The sequence below is a fragment of the Chelonia mydas genome, chromosome 7 (genome assembly GCF_015237465.2).
Source record: "Chelonia mydas isolate rCheMyd1 chromosome 7, rCheMyd1.pri.v2, whole genome shotgun sequence".
In the NCBI taxonomy this organism is placed as follows: domain Eukaryota; kingdom Metazoa; phylum Chordata; order Testudines; family Cheloniidae; genus Chelonia; species Chelonia mydas.
The window spans coordinates 53,873,893-53,889,525 of record NC_057853.1 but is presented as its reverse complement, the minus strand read 5'-3'; the positions used below and the strand labels follow the sequence as shown (position 1 = coordinate 53,889,525).

Below are 15,633 nucleotides of genomic sequence, written 5' to 3'. Positions count from 1 at the left end.
ACAACATGCCACTAGACTTAGAGCAGACCACTGATGCCTCTCTTCAAGGTGCTGAACTGTGCAAGGTGATCCGTGCTGTACAAGTGGATTGCATGGACCCCATCCTTAAGAGAACTTTGTCTGCACTCTACATTTGTTGTGAGCTCACGGTGAAGACGTGCTATGCAGAGGGGTCTGGGGGGTGATCATCTCGGGGGGTGAGCAGTGTGGCAAGAAGCAGTGGATGATGTGGCTCAGGAAGGACATTTGGGAGTTACGAAGATGAAGGAACTGCTGCGTAGTTATGCTTGGTGATCAGGGCTGCACTCAGACATTGAGCATCATGTGAAGGCAGGCTCAGCCTGCACAGTGCATAGAATTACTGCTGTTCCAGCCCCTTTGAAACCGAAAGTCGTAGACAGACCATGGCAGGGAATTGCAGTGGGTATTGCTGGTCCCTCAGCTGCACTGCATGGCTACCCGCTGGTGACTGTTACAGACTATTACTCACGTTACCCCTTTGCATTCAGTTTCACAAGGCACCTCGCAGGAGCTCATTTCGTGCCTAACCACTTTCTTTGACATGTTTGGCCTACCAAGGAGGCTTGTTTCGGGAAACGGGACACCTTTTGTATCAAGAGAGTTTGAAGGCTTTCTGAGGCGTATCGGTGCAGCACATTATCAGTCTGCTATGTGCCATCCCCAAGGAAATGGGACAGTGGAGAGACTGTTTAGGACTCTGAAGAAGTGTGTAGCTCGCATACTAGAGGAACTTCGAGATGCACTCTTTCCTATTGTACTGAGTCATGCATTATATGATATTTGAGTACACCTCATGAAAGTACTGGAGAAACCCCATTCTGTCAGCTCTTCAGCCAACCTTGGAGGATCAACTTGTCTATGCTGATGGCAAAGCTTCATCCCACCCCTTCGCCATCCTCAAAGCCAACTGATGTGACGAGAAAATGTGAGTTACAACAAGCATATCCATGTGAGACTCCATGTGCCCTGTCATGCACAAGCAGCGTCTGTTAGGCCAGGGTCTGGGAGCGCTTTCGATACTCACGGCATGATCTTGGATATGTTGTTCACAGCAAGGTGCATCCACCCACTGAGCTGAATCAGAGGTATAACCTACGGTCCTGGGCTCACCTGGTGCCTCCAGCAAGATACTACTGAACTTTGGGGGAAAAGAGAAGGAAATTATGCTGACTGCTGTGTGTGTTGCCTTCCTGCTTATTGTTTCTGGCTCCATGTTCCTGTTGAAGCTCTGAGCCCCGGCAGGCGCGCCTCACGGGACTGAAGCCCCAAGACCCCCTGCCCACTGGGCAGAAGCCCCTATACCACCTTCCCACTGCAGGGCAGAAGCCCCAAGCTCCACACACACACACACACACACACACACACACACAGTCTGGTAGGTGGAGAATGGGGGGAAGGCATGGGGGGGCTCCGCAAGTTGTACTTTAATTGTAAAAGAGCCGAATGCGCGGTTTGGCCACCCCTGGACTAGACCTTTGCCCTGCTGCTGTTGGCTTTAATCTCCTCTCCCCCATGAATATACTCTTTTGGTTGCTTCATTGACGGAGTGGCTACATTCAGTGATATGCATCAGACTGTAGCCTGGGAAGGGCTTTGGGATCCACTGGAATGCAGCGAGTGCTACATAAGTACCCTAATAAAATCCATAGTCACCCAGACAACCACTGAATGTCACCCCTTAGCTTCTCGAACTTCATAACAACAATGGGAATATTACTCAGCTCTTCCTGTTCTAAAAGCACTGGCCTCAATTACCTAAGCTAAAGGAGAATCTCTGCTAACTACACCCAGAATAGGGCATGCTTGAGCAGCCTGCATTTGGTCCAGCAAAGGGCAGTGGCAACACATAGCCAATAGCCTGCTAAGCACAATATCTACACAGAGGGTTAATACTGTGCATGTAACCCCATGCAACAGAGCTTTCGTTAATACGGGAGCCAGCTCTTCGTGCTGCTGATAACATGAAGTTCAAGCGCTCACCGCTATCATTCACACCAGCCGGGACTGATGAGTCAGTCGGTCTCTTCTGCCAAATGTCCAGTCCAGTAATCTCCAATAAACCCAGCCAGTGAGGACTTTGACTGGTGTCTGGGTCACAGACTGAGATGAAGACACAGCAGCAGTGCAGCCAAAGTTAACATTCATTATGAAATACACTCTACAAATAGCACTGCTGGCAAAGCCAGAGCCAGTGCCCCTCCGAAATTCTGAGTGAGAGTCACAAATGATGTCTGCTGTGGAAATGCTGAGGGGGCTCCCTGTCTTCGGATCCCTGACCTTCTGTCAAGCTGAACAAACAGCCCAAGGTGGCCATTTTAGTTTGAACAATAAGTGAGATTGGCCTAGGCCTGTTGTTGGGTAGCAGGTCTAGCGCTGCCTGATGCAGGTTTACCACAGATGAGGGTTAGGTCACGCCAGGGAAGGCCTTACTGAGGTGTAACACTCACAGAGGGGGTGTTTTTAGGGTTGCCAGGTGTCCGGTTTTCAACCGGAACACCCAGTTGAAAAGGGACCCTGGCGGCTCCGGTCAGCACTGCTGACCAGCCTGCTAAAAGTCCGGTCATCAGCGCAGTGGAGCTAAGGCGGGCTCCCTGCCTACCATGGCTCCACGTGGCTCCCAGAAGCAGCAGCATAGGGGCAACCAGGGGGCTCCGTGCGCTGCCCCAGGCCCAAACACCAGCTTCACAACTCCCATTGGCTGGGAACCTCAGCCAATGGGAGCTGCTGGGGCAGTGCCTGGGGACAGGGTGGAGCGCAGAGTTGCCTGGCCATGCCTCTGCATAGGAGCTGGAGGGGGACATGCCACTGCTTCCAAGAGCTGCCTGAGGTAAGCACCGCCTGGAGCCTGCACCCCTGACCCCCTCCCACCCTCTAAACCCCTTGGCCCCAGCCCAGAGCACCCTCCTGCACCCCAAACCCAGTTCCACTGCAGAATCTGCACCCATAGCCGCAGCCCTCACTCCCCCATGCCTCAACTCCCTCTGTCCCAGCCCTGATCCCCCTCCCACCCTCCAAACCCCTCGGCCCCAGCCCGGAGCACCCTTCTGCACCCCAAACCCCTCATTCACAGAGGAAGTCCCCCCCATGCCCCAACCCCCTGCCCCAGCCCTGATCCCCCTCCTGCCCTCCGAACCCCTTGGCGCCACCCTGGAGCACCCTCCTGTACCCCAAACCCTTCAGCACTAGCCCCACCCCAGAGTCTGCACCCCCAGCCGGAGCTCTCACACTCCCCTACACCCAACTCCTTGCCTCAGCCCAGAGTCCCCTCCCCACACTCTGAACCCCTCAGCCCCAACCCCCTGCCCCAGCCCTGATCCCCCTCCTGCCCTCCGAACCCCTTGGCGCCACCCTGGAGCACCCTCCTGCACCCCAAATCCCTCATCCTCAGCCCCACACTAGAGCCTGCACCCCCAGCCAAAGCCCCCCCCTCCATCCTCTACCCCCACCCAGAGCCCCTTCCTGAACCCCACATTTCTGGCCCCATCCCAGAACCTGCACCCCCAGCCCAGAGCCCTCATCCCTTCTAGCATCCCAACCCACTGCCTCAGCCCACACCACCTCCCGCGTCCCAACCTCCTGAGACAGCCTGGTGAAAATGAGCAAGTGAGTGAGGGTGGGGAGAGTGAGTGACATAGGGAGGGGGGAAATGGAGTGCACGGGGGTGGGGCCTCAGAGAAGGGGCAGGGCAGGGGCAGGGCAAGTATGTTTGGTTTTGTGCAAGTAGAAAGTTGGTAACCCTAGGTGTTTTCCAGCCCAGAAGAAGCTGCCCCTACAGTCGATCAGTCACTCAGAAGTGAACAGGAAGCTCAGAGAGTGGGAACACTCTTATGGCCTGAGCCACAAGCCACTCAGACCCTAATAGAGAAGTGCTCCCCACAGTGTATATACAAATAAACTTTCACTGCATGCATGTAATGAACCACACTTACAAAAGGAGAGAGGGCTTTGTCCAGGCTGGGATGCTGCTAAAAGAGTTCATGGATGACAACCTAGCTTATACAGTTAGGGTCATTAATAGTAAACACCACAATCAAGCTGGCTTCATGTCAACAGCAGCTTGACAAAGCTGTTTGTATCTAGCCATCACCACCACACCATCTCACTGTTACTAATGGATTTTATCCTCTCCATCCCCTCTGATGTAGGGAAATATTATCCCCACTTCGCAGTGAAAGGCACAGTGTCACCCGGAGAGTCTGTGACTGGGACAGGCATTCAAGCCAGGCCTCCTGCATCCTAGTCTATGTAAGGACCAGCAGGGCTTGAACCTGGGCTTGCAGTACTGTTAGATAGCAACACCGCCGCACTGACACCCAGAAGCAGCAGCAACCAGCTCGCCCTCTACTATCCATGACCCAATGTTGACACAGACCACGGGCCATCCCACCTCAAGGGGTCTGACAGGCAGTAGCCTCATGGCTTTCTAGAACATAAGAACAGCCATACTGGGTCAGAGCAATGGTCCATCTAGCCCAGTATCCTGTCTACTGACAGTGGCCAGGTGATTCAGAGGGAATGAACAGAACAGGTAATCATCAAGTGGCCCACTCCTGATCGCCCATTCCCAGCATCTGGCAAAAAGAGGCTGAGGACACCCAGAGCATGGGGTTGCATCCCTGCCCACCCTGGCTAATAGCCATTGATGGACCTAGCCTCCATGAACTTATCTAGTTCTTTTTTGGACCCTGTTATAGGTTTGCCATTCACAACATCCCCTGGCAAGGAGTTCTACAGGTTGTCCATGTGTTGTGTGAAGAAATACTTCCTTTTGTTTTAAACCTGCTGCCTATTAATTTATTGGGTGACCCTTAGTTCTTGTGTTAGGACAAGGAGTAAATAACACTTCGTTGTTCACTTTCTCCACACTAGTCAAGATTTTATAGAGCTCTAATATATCCCCTCTTAGTCGTCTCTTTTCCAAGCTGAAAAGTCCTAGTCTTTTTAATCTCTCCTCATACGGAAGCCGTTCCATTCCTTAAGAATTTTTGATGCCCTTCTCTGTACCTTTTCCAATTCTGATATCTCTTTTTTGAGCTGGGACAACCAAATCTGCACGCAGACGCCTCTGCAGACATCAGACACAATTGCTAGATAGGTTCCAGTCTTTCACGTGCAATTTTTCTCCTCCAGCTCCAAAACCACAGGCATTGCCTGACCTGAAGAAAATCTTCCTCTCCTACTCACAAAGTCAGTAGATTACACATTCATCTCAGTCTGCAATAGCAAAACCAGGACACCCCGACACTCGTGATGGGCATGTACCTCATTCAGAGAATAAAGTGCCCCAAAATTCTGATGGGGGAATTCCCAGGGGACTGTTCAGACATTCTTTGTGAGAATGTGCCTTCAGACACTACTTGCTGCTGAAATATACACCCTACCCATCTGTTAAGAAGGAAAAGTTAATTTAAAATGTGGTTGCTATAACCTCTTCCCCCAGCCCCTTTGACTGTGTGTTCTTACTTCCACCAAGCTCTGCAAGGGAGTGCTGGAGACAGGATTAAAGCAGAAGGACTGTCACCCCTTGAGCCAGCAGAGGATGAAAAACCCTGTCCCATAAAGCTCCAGTGAAGATAAATAGCCTAAAGCTACAAAAAGGGCATGAGTTGGACAAGGTTTAGGGGTGATTGACCTGGGGGTGTAGGACTTCCACAATGCGGCAAGCTGCCCCATAGCTCTGATTGCAAGGTGAACTGCAAGGGATTTTTTTGAACACTGGAGGGTGGGGTTTTTTAAGTGTATGATTTATAAGTTAACCCCATTGATATTGCTCCGACCACCTTTGCAAGGGTTACTCTGCCACCATGCAGAAGGGGAGCAGAAGCTCTATATGCCACTGATGCCCTCAGAATAGGGGCATAAGCTTTGCATGCTCTCTGCAGAGATGGAAATTCACCCAGGCTATTAAATTCCATTCCTGTACAGTGACGCTCTGACAGCATTTCTTACAGCTGTGTGAAAGCGGTGTCATCTGTGAAGAGTCCTCATTTAATTCCAGGCCATTTTGCAGCCCAGAAATTGTCATTTGTGTGAAGTGTTTGTGCCCTGTGGCCATTCTCCTGGTGAAAATGTTTGGGATGTTGAAAGTATGTACCTCTTTTCCATGCAAGTTGATTTCCTCTACCACCACCCCTACAAAATATGGTAAGGATCAATTTTCAGTAAAAATGAAGTCATTTTCACTCCAAAGCCATCCTGTTGTTTGAGCAAAGAGCTGTGACCTGGCTTGGGTTATATATGTGTTTTGATTTATTTAGGGGGGGTGGTGTTGTAGGAAATGCTGAGCATCCACCCTCTGGAAATTGGGCCCCTTTATGCTGAGTTTGGGTGCGGGAGGGGGTTCCGAGCTGGGGCAGGGGCGTGGGAGGAAGTGCAGGGTGGGAGCTCCAGGTGGTGCTTACCTCAGGCAGCTCTTGGGAAGCAGTGTCAAATCCCTCCAGCTCCTAGATGGAGGGGCCATGGGGCTTTGTGCGCTGCCCCCACCCACAGCCACTGCCCCAGCAGCTCCCATTGGCCGCGGTTCCTGGCCAATGGGAGCTGGCGCTCAGGGCGGGGTCAGATCACAGTGCCCCAGGGCCGCCCCCAAGCTGGAGGGACATGCCGGCTGCTTCCTGGGAGCTGCGCGGAGCTGGGCAGGGAGTCTGCCAGCCCTGCTGTGTTGCCAACCAGACTTTTAATGGCCCGGTCAGCAGTGCAGACCGGTGCTGCCAGGATCCCTTTTCGACCAGGTGTTCTGGTCAAAAACTGGACACTCTTCAACCTCATCCTTGACAGCCAGCTAAGCACACTGCAAAGTTCCCTTCAGGCCTGGCTAGAGACTTGTCTTTTGTTTCCTTCTAGACTTCATAGGGCTATGGCCCTGCTTGCATTGAAATCAATGAAAGCTTTGCCATTGACTTCAGTGGCCGGCTGTCACAGATGGGCTGTTCCTTTAAGGGGAGTTGGGCTCAGTCCCACCTGTGCAGTCATCGGTGACCCAGGTGATGGATTTGGGCCAGTGGTTGGGTCAGGTGACCAAGTATCAGATGATAGCAGCCTGGGCTTCCTATAAGAGGAGCCAGCTGTCTCAGGAAGAGGAAAGGGGGGGTGATTTTCTGACCCCTGAGTGAGGTCACTCTGGAAACTGAAGAAAAGTCTATTAGAGAGGGGAATGAATACAAAGCGATGGGGGAGAAAAGAGTAGAAGTAGAATCTGATGCTATTAGCAAAAAAGCAAGGGAATAAACCCGGATGCTATAATTGTAAGCTCCCTAGGCAAAGAAATAAGAGTAGGTGATGTTAACATAGGCACCGACTCGGTGGGTGCTCCGGGGCGGGAGCACTCACAGGGGAAAAATGATGGGTGCTGAGCAAGCACTGGCAGCCCCCCGATCAGCTCCCTCCACCCTCCCTAGCGCCTTCTGCCTGCTGGCGGGCCTCGCGAATCAATACCTCCTAAGGCCTACCGCTCGCTGCAAACAGCTGTTTCCCAGCATGCAAAGGAGGGTGGGAGCATGGGGGGAGGAGAGAGGACAAGGCAGGCTCTAGGGAGGGGGTAGGAAGAGGTGGGGCGGGGTGGAGCAGGGGCAAGGTGGGCTCTTGGGAGATGGGGGGGCTGGGTCAGAGCCGGAGGTAAAGCATCCCCTAGCGCTTTGGAAAGTCGGCGCCTGTGGATATTAACCCTGGGAAAGTAGCTGACTGGCTTTTAAAAAAAACATATTGTAAGAGTCAGGAAGCTGTGAAATGGTGGGGATCTTTTAGCTGATTGTAAAAATAAAGAGCAAGCTGACAACCTGCTAAAACCAAATTGCTAAGGAAAGTTAAAAGAAGTTGCCAGCTACCAAAGTATTTGACTGAACTAAAGGGGATAATAGGTGGAGTGCCATCAGAACTGACTAACGACGAGATAACCAAAAGCACAGGAAAACATAAGTGACTAATTAGAAAACAAGGAGAAAGTAAGCCATCAACAGCTGTACTGATTACATTTAAGGGAGGGACTCTACTTGCAAAAGTAACAGTAGGGTTTCAGAAATTCAGAACCAAGCTATCTATCCCCCGCTTCCCTACGGACATGTAGCAACTGTGTGTAAAGGGAAAACAAGATGTGGTAAATGTGGGGGAGGCATTCCTGTGAAAATTGTACAGAAGGGACGGAGGTGAAATGCAGTACTGCAGTGGTAATGACAGTCCAGCCTACAGAGGGTGTACTGCAGCAAGGCAAGCTAAAGAGATACAAAACACAAAAAACTGTTAACATATCTTAGGAGGAAGCTGTAAGGAGATTCTCAAAGCATCAGGAGGATCAGGAACAGACAATCAGCACAGGAAAAGGGGAACTGCAGACACTCATTCTATAAAGCATATGACACACTGCGGAAGGACTAGACGATGTACTAGTACTGGGAAAAAAAGATTTGTTGCATTTATGATCAAAGTGATAAGTTATCCATCAACCACTGGGGAGAAAACAGAAAAATTGAAAATTATAGCAAGGGCAGGAGAAAAATACTTGTGTTCACAATGATGGACTGTATTCATTCAATTCTGAATGAGGCTAATGGTGAAATATGACTAGTACAGGGATCTCAATCTTTTGTTGGAAGGTGCACAGTTTGATAGCACGTGGTCAGGAACTAAAAGAAAATATCCTGGAAATGAAAACTAAACCAGATGTTATATGTAGCCAGGACACACGGCTGGCTGAAAAACTTGCTTTTAAAATTCCAGGGTATATTGCCTTTAGGCAAGACCAAAAACTAGGAAGAGGAGGAGGTGTTTGTACTTTCACAAGGGAAAGATTGTTCTCAACTACTATGTAGTCTAAAGAAGTAAGCCAAGAATATAATGCTGTTGAGATCTCAGTGCAGAAGAGAAATGTTTAAGGATTTATAATATCTAATACCCATGTGGGCAATTAGAAAGTTCAGAGTTACAAGAAATAGTGACAGGTTTCAGAGTAGCAGTCGTGTTACTGGGTACAATTAACTTAGGCTTGAATAGAGACTGGGAGTGGATGTGTCATTACACAAAGTAAAACTATTTCCCCATGTTTATTCCCCTCCCACCGCTGTTCCTCAGACGTTTGTCAACTGCTGGAAATGGCCCACCTTGATTATCACTACAAAAGGTCGTCCCCCGTCTCCCCCCTCCCCCCTCCCGCACTCTCCTGCTGGTAATAGCTCACCTTACCTGATCACTCTGGTTAGAGTGTGTATGGTAACACCCATTGTTTCATGTTCTCTGCGTATATAAAATCTCCCCACTGTATTTTCCACTGAATGCATCTGATGAAGTGAGCTGTAGCTCATGAAAGCTTATGCTCAAATAAATTTTAGTCTCTAAGGTGCCACAAGTCCTCCTTTTCTTTTTAAGAAATAGTGAAGAATACTAAAAGACCATATATTATATGCAGTGACCAAAACACTCAAAATAAATTGTGGGGAAGACCACTGATAAAAATTCCCATGCTTTGAAAAGTTTATTGATGAAAACAATCTAGTGGTTTTAAATGATGGAACCCCAGCTAGATTTAATGCAGCACAGGGTAGGTTTTCCTGCTTGGACTGGGGAATTATAACAGCAGATATTGCTAGTAAATGCAGCTGGGAAATCTATAAGAAGAAGGAACAGGGAGTGATCATTTCCCCATGCTTATTGCTTTTCAAGGGTAATATAAGGTTGAGGGTAATGGAAAATTGCCCCCCTGGAATTTAAGAAAGCTAATCGGGAGCTATTTACTAGTAAATGCACTGAAATTATAAATAACCATGTGTGAGTGATAACAGAGACCTTCAATGATGATGTAACAAAGGGGATAAGCAGCAGCTACTGTAGGCAGACCTAGAATACTGAAGTACCCCAAAGCTAAAAACTCACTTCCATGGTGGAATGAAGAGTGCAAAATGGCAGCTAAAGAAAGAAACAAAGCCTATAAAAATACAGTGAATAGTGATGATCTAATGAAGTGTAGAAGTAAGGCAATAGCACAAAGAATTATTTTAAAAAAAATCAAAGAAAAAGAGTTGGAGGAAATAGTGTGGGTCAATAAAGATACCAAGGCATCAGAAATATCCAGGCAAATTAGAAGAATGAATGGAATTCAGACTAAAACTAGCCACGTCTCAGGTCTTATTGGGAATGACAACATAGTTAGAAGCTCTGATAATGAGAAAGCAGAAGTTTTAGCAGAAACTTTCTGAAGGGTGAGTAATGATGAAAATCTAAGTGAAATTTTCCACCAGATTAAAAGACAATTCATTGAAGAAAGTCATGATATATTATGTAGTTGGGGTAAAGATGAAGATACTACACTGAATGAATGGTTTTGTATGTGGGAACTTGAGAAAGCTATAGATATCAGCAAGAGTACATCCCCAGATAAAGATAATAGATGTAAGATAATGTTGAAATTTCTCTCTGAAAGCAGTTTGAGGGTTCTCTTGCAATTATTTAACACTATATGGGGGAAAGGAGTTATATAGGTAGGGTGGAAACACAGTAGGAATTGCAATATGAAACCCAGGCAAATGATCCACAAAAGTGGATGTCAATAGACCAATTACCCTTATGGCCTGTCTGGGTAAAATTATGGAGACAATGGTGAGTGAAAGATTGGTTGCCTATCTGGAAAATAATGGCATTATAGACAAGGTGCAGAATGGTTTTAGGATCGTCACCTTGTTAAATTAGAAACTGAAATACAAAAGAGTATGAGACACAAAGGTTTCATGATAGCTGCTGTCCTAGATATTGAAAAGGTGTATGACCTGCTATGGAGGGAGGGCTTATTGTACAAAGTAGGTGCACTAGGGATACAGGGAAGAATGTATGGGTGAAGTCGAGAATTTTTGAGTAAAAGGACCCTGCCAATCAGAGTTGAAAGTTATGATATATATATATACACAGGCACTGACTTCCCCTCTGCCGTGTGGGTGCTTGACCTGCCCCTGGCCCCGCCCCTGCACCACCCTCGCCCTGCCCCAATTCCACCCCCTTCACCCAAGTCCTCACCTCTGCCCCACCTCTTTATCACCTCCTCCTCCGAGCGCACCGCGTCCCCACTTCTGCGCCTCCCTCCCGGAAAGTCCTAAGCGCTGCCAAACAGCTGTTAGGCGGTGGGCGGGAAGCACTGGGAGGGGGCGAAGCGGGGATGCGGCGCACTTGCCGGGGAGAGCTTGGCTGATGGTGGGTGCAGAGCACCCGCTAATTTTTCCCATGGGTGCGCCAGTTGGCGCCTATGCACGTATCATAATATCAAATAAGGTTGGGCTGATACTTCCCTGTGGTGTACCATTTTTAATATTATACAGGGAAGTATCAGCCCAACCTTATTTGATATTATGATACGTGATCACCCAGAACAAATAAGTGCCCAGGTAGGTGTCAGTCTATTCGCAGATGATTGTGATCTGTGCTCTGATTGTGCTTTGTGGGTTAGCAGCAGGAATATTGAGATGGCACAAAAGGTCATCAACAAAGCCTTATGAGAGACCTCTGAGGAAACGCCTGTGGGTTTCAGGATCTCCTTTGCCAAAGCCAAAGTGTTGATCTTTCGAAAAAGGAAAGTGGCAAAGGAACATAAACTGTATCTGTATGGAAAACAGATTGAGTTAAGGTTCAAATCCTTAGGAATAATATTTGATTCTAAATTACTTTGGAAATATCATATAAACTGTGTTAAAGATAAATGTACAGGAATGATTAACCTGCTTAAAAGTCTTGCTGGAACTAACTGGGAGCAGATAAGAAAGCACTGCTGATGGTATACAGAACCTTAATACAGAACCTATGGCTGCCAAGCTTTTAGGTCAGCATCAAAATCAGAATTTACAAAATTAGATTTAATACAAGCCCAGGCACTACAAATTGCATGCAGTGCATTTATTATATGCACGCTACACAAAGTTTCTAGCAAAATGCCAGTTAGACTGCAAATGAAACTACTTGACCTTATCGTTCTGGGTCAAAGTTAACAGGAACCACAATGATGGAAGTACCAAACAAAGATGTGAAAATTGTCAGGTATTCGGTAGGTGAACAAAGCATGCAATGTTAGAACTCCACATGCTGTTCCAGTTAAAATATGGATGCAGAAGTTGAAAGACAAGGAAAAGCTGAATGAAGTCAAAACTTTTAATCATGGGAAAATTAGCTATGGATGGAAAGTCGCATGTTCAAATGTGGATTTAGATTTATTTTATAAACTTAAGGGTAAAAAAGAGACAGAAGTATACCGCTATACAGATGTAAAGTGCAGATGATTTTGTCAAATATATACAGGTGGGTCCAAAAAAGAAAAAACAGGAAAAGTAGAGATGGCATATTGTACACCAAAATTGGGAATGAGTACATCTAAAATAATATTACTATGTAGCTGTCATGACAGCCAAACTAGTAACAATAATGCGAGCATTAAATTGGATCTGAGATGTGTGCCCAGCAGCAGCAGTCATTTTTTCTGATTCAGTCTCAGGTTTTATGGTATGTAGAAGTGATTTACTCAGTGAAGTTATATTTCGAATAACACAGTTAGTACAGATGGGGGTTAATGTAGCATTAGCCTGAATCCCAGCCCATACTGGGATAACAGGGAACAAAATGGCAGACAAAGCAGCTAAAAGCGCTGTAAGAAGTGGAAGGAGTGACACAGGAATACCCTGGAGCAAACAGAAGTTCAAAAGCCTAGGACAGCAGAATTGAAAAGAAGAATGGGGAAAAAATTGGATTAATAAAGAGAGAGGAAAAAGATTTTTTGAATTGTGCCCTAGAGTTGAGGATAATGACATACTTCTGCGCCTGGACAGGGCTAATGGAGGGCTTTTGTTCAGAGTAGTAACTGGCCATTGTGGCTTAACCAAAACTCTTTTTCAAACAGACACAACGATGGACTATATGCACTCTGTAAGGGGGAAGAAACAATTGATCACCTTTGATGGGCATGTAAGGACTTTGATAAAGAGAAGGAAAAGCTTGCTCAGGAATTGGAATGTCTTAAGGTAACAAACATTACATTGTTATTTAGTAAAAACCTCAGGGAAATGGAGTATTATTAAAAAGGCCATGTAACATTACTGAAAGACACGGGGTAGAGCAAGAGAATATAAACTGAGTATTGAGGAATTAGAATTGGTGGCAGGTATGGACTATTCAGTCAACTCTGCTTCACCTTAAAAAAGAGAAAAAAGAAAGGCAGGGGCTAGGAAAGACTTAGGAGAAATCTTGTAGGAGCCCAGAGTGGGCCTGGCAAACAGGCGCCGACTTTCCAAAGTGCTGGAGGGTGCTCAAACCCCGGCTCTGCCCCATGCCCTTCTCCCACTCCACCCCTTCCCCTAAGGCCCTGCCCCGCCTCTTCCCGCCCCCACTCCACCCCCGCCCACCTCTTCCCATCCAGTTCCGCCCCCTTCCCGAGCACACCGGATCCTCAGCACCCACTATTTTTCCCCTGTGGGTGCTCCAGCCCCAGAGCACCCATGGAGTCGGCACCTCTGGCCTGGCACCAGGGAAGCACCTGCCGGGGACCCAGATGGGCCCCTGGGTAAGGAGGAACAAGGGAAAAGTTCTCCCTACCAGCCAGAGGGAGAGGTCTAACTGGAGCCACTTGCAGTGAGGGGCAGGCGCAAAACCATTGAGGGACGGCTGAGCCTGGAGAAAAAGGGGTTGGAGCTTTGTCTTTAAGCTGGTGACGTTAGTAACTCAGGTCTTGGAAGGGCAGAGCAATGTGACCGTGGCAGTTCCCTTGGCAGAGAATGGGGAAAGTCAGGCAGCAGCAGGGTCTGACACCGGATATGGGGAGTCTCTGTTAAAGGGGACTATTGTTGTTGGGAGGAGGGGGCTGTTTGTTTTTATTTCATTCTGGGTTAGCCTGGGTATTTGACCATGTTGTGCTATAATGATGGGGTAACAGGAGGGGCAGCATTCAGAGGCCTCTGGAGCCTATATTACACACTCCAAAGCCACCCTTCGACCTGGATCCTGCAGACGCTTAGCCAGGTGCTTACCTGCTTTGCTGGCTCAGGGTCCGAGTGGCTGTATTGTCAGGAGTGGCTAGTGCCGGGAAGCTCCCACTGACCTCCACTTGCTCAGTACTCTGGAAATCTGGGCCCTTCCAGGTGACCAAGAAGGGCGATAGTGGTCCCAGTCCATTTGGGGTAACAACACTGTTAGTGTCTGTAGGCTGCTGGGACCACCTCACCGGCTGATGCAGCAAACAAAGCTCCCAACAGCAGCCTGTCCCTTTGTGCACAGAGAGAGGGGTTTATTTCTCAAAACCCAAACCAGTCCAACACTGAGCAGGCAAAGCAGGTCCATTCCCCTGGGCAAGAGGGAGGAGGGGAATCTGACCCCTACCTGATTCCTGCAGGGAGCTGTGGAAACAAGGTAGTCTGGCCTCGATATACATGGTATATTTTTGCACGGTTTCAGTTATGCACGCTCAATAAATTGTGACCCTTTATTTTTGTACACAGTATGGATTCACTTTTACACGGTGCAGTGCAGTCACCAAGATGTACAGATTAGTGGCATAGTCAGGATGGGACACTTTGGGCCCTGACTTCAGATGGGTTGGACTGGTGGGGAAGGGGAGGCAGAAGGGATCGGGGCTGCCTCCTCTCACCCGCTCCAGTCGGCCTTCCAGGGGACAATGGACACTTGGCCCGGGGCCCCCGCGGCCCCAGGCACACACCTGGGGATCGGGGTCGGGGTGCTGGGGCTCACCTGCCTCCGACCACCCTGCACTCTAGCTGGGGAGTGAGATCAGGGGCTCCACTCCGCCCACTCACCTGGTGCTCCAGCTGGGGAGTGAGATCAGGGCCTTGCTCCTCTGTGCCCGCCCGGCGCTCCAGCCGGGCAGCAGGGTCGGGGTGTGGGGGCTCAGCCGGCTCTGCCCTCCCGGCACTCCAGCTGGGGAGTGGGGTTGGGGCTTGCCTGCTCCCTGGCTGGAATGTCGGGTGGGCAGAGCTGGGTAAGCCCCCGACCCCGCTTCCAGACTGGAGTGCCGGGCAGGCGGAGCGGGTAAAGCGGGGCAAGCCCCCACGCCCCAACCCCGCTTCTGAGGTGGAGCGCTGGTTGGGTGGAGTGGGGCAAGCCCCCATAGCCTGACTCCACTCCCCACGTGCACGCCTGGGGCCCGAGGGCCCCTGGCCAGATTGTCCATCACCCCCTGCAAGGCCAGCTGGATGGGGTGAGGAGAGGCAGCCCCGATTCCTCCGGCCTCCGTGCTCCTCAACCTCCCCGATGAACCCTCGGAGTTCTGACTTCAACAACATCAGCATTATCATCATGTCAAGTTCATCCTCAACACCAGTAAAGGTTAGTAGCAAGTGTAAATTTCATTAATTTTTTTAAATAAAACCTGTGTTGGATAAATTAGGGAGGTCATCTTGTGAGCCTGGAACCTAAACCCTTATTTCCCATAGACCCTTGGTATCTTTTTACGTGATTTCTATTTGCACGGTGTTTTTACAAGAATGTAACCACCGTGTAAATCGAGGTTCGACTGTACTTGTGGCCTTTTAGCCCGCAGATTAGCTGGGCCTCAGATAAGAGGCCACCGCTGAATGCCAGAGATTTCCATGCCCTCCCTTTCCAGAGCCTTCTCCACTTTGTGCCTATGTATTATAGATGCCCCCA

General features: G+C 48.9%; 1 long non-coding RNA gene across 2 annotated transcripts; it reads left to right on the top strand.

The window, feature by feature from the left end:
- The first annotated feature begins 2,813 nt into the window (after positions 1-2,813).
- Positions 2,814-14,806, top strand: LOC119566846. 2 transcript variants are annotated; one of them, XR_006292256.1, is made up of 3 exons: positions 2,814-2,848; positions 12,878-12,998; positions 14,469-14,806. It is a non-coding gene; the product is annotated as an uncharacterized LOC119566846 (long non-coding RNA). The 2 variants fall into 2 exon arrangements; XR_005226274.2 differs by lacking the exon at positions 2,814-2,848 and adding an exon at positions 5,399-6,165.
- Positions 14,807-15,633: the final 827 nt, after the last annotated feature.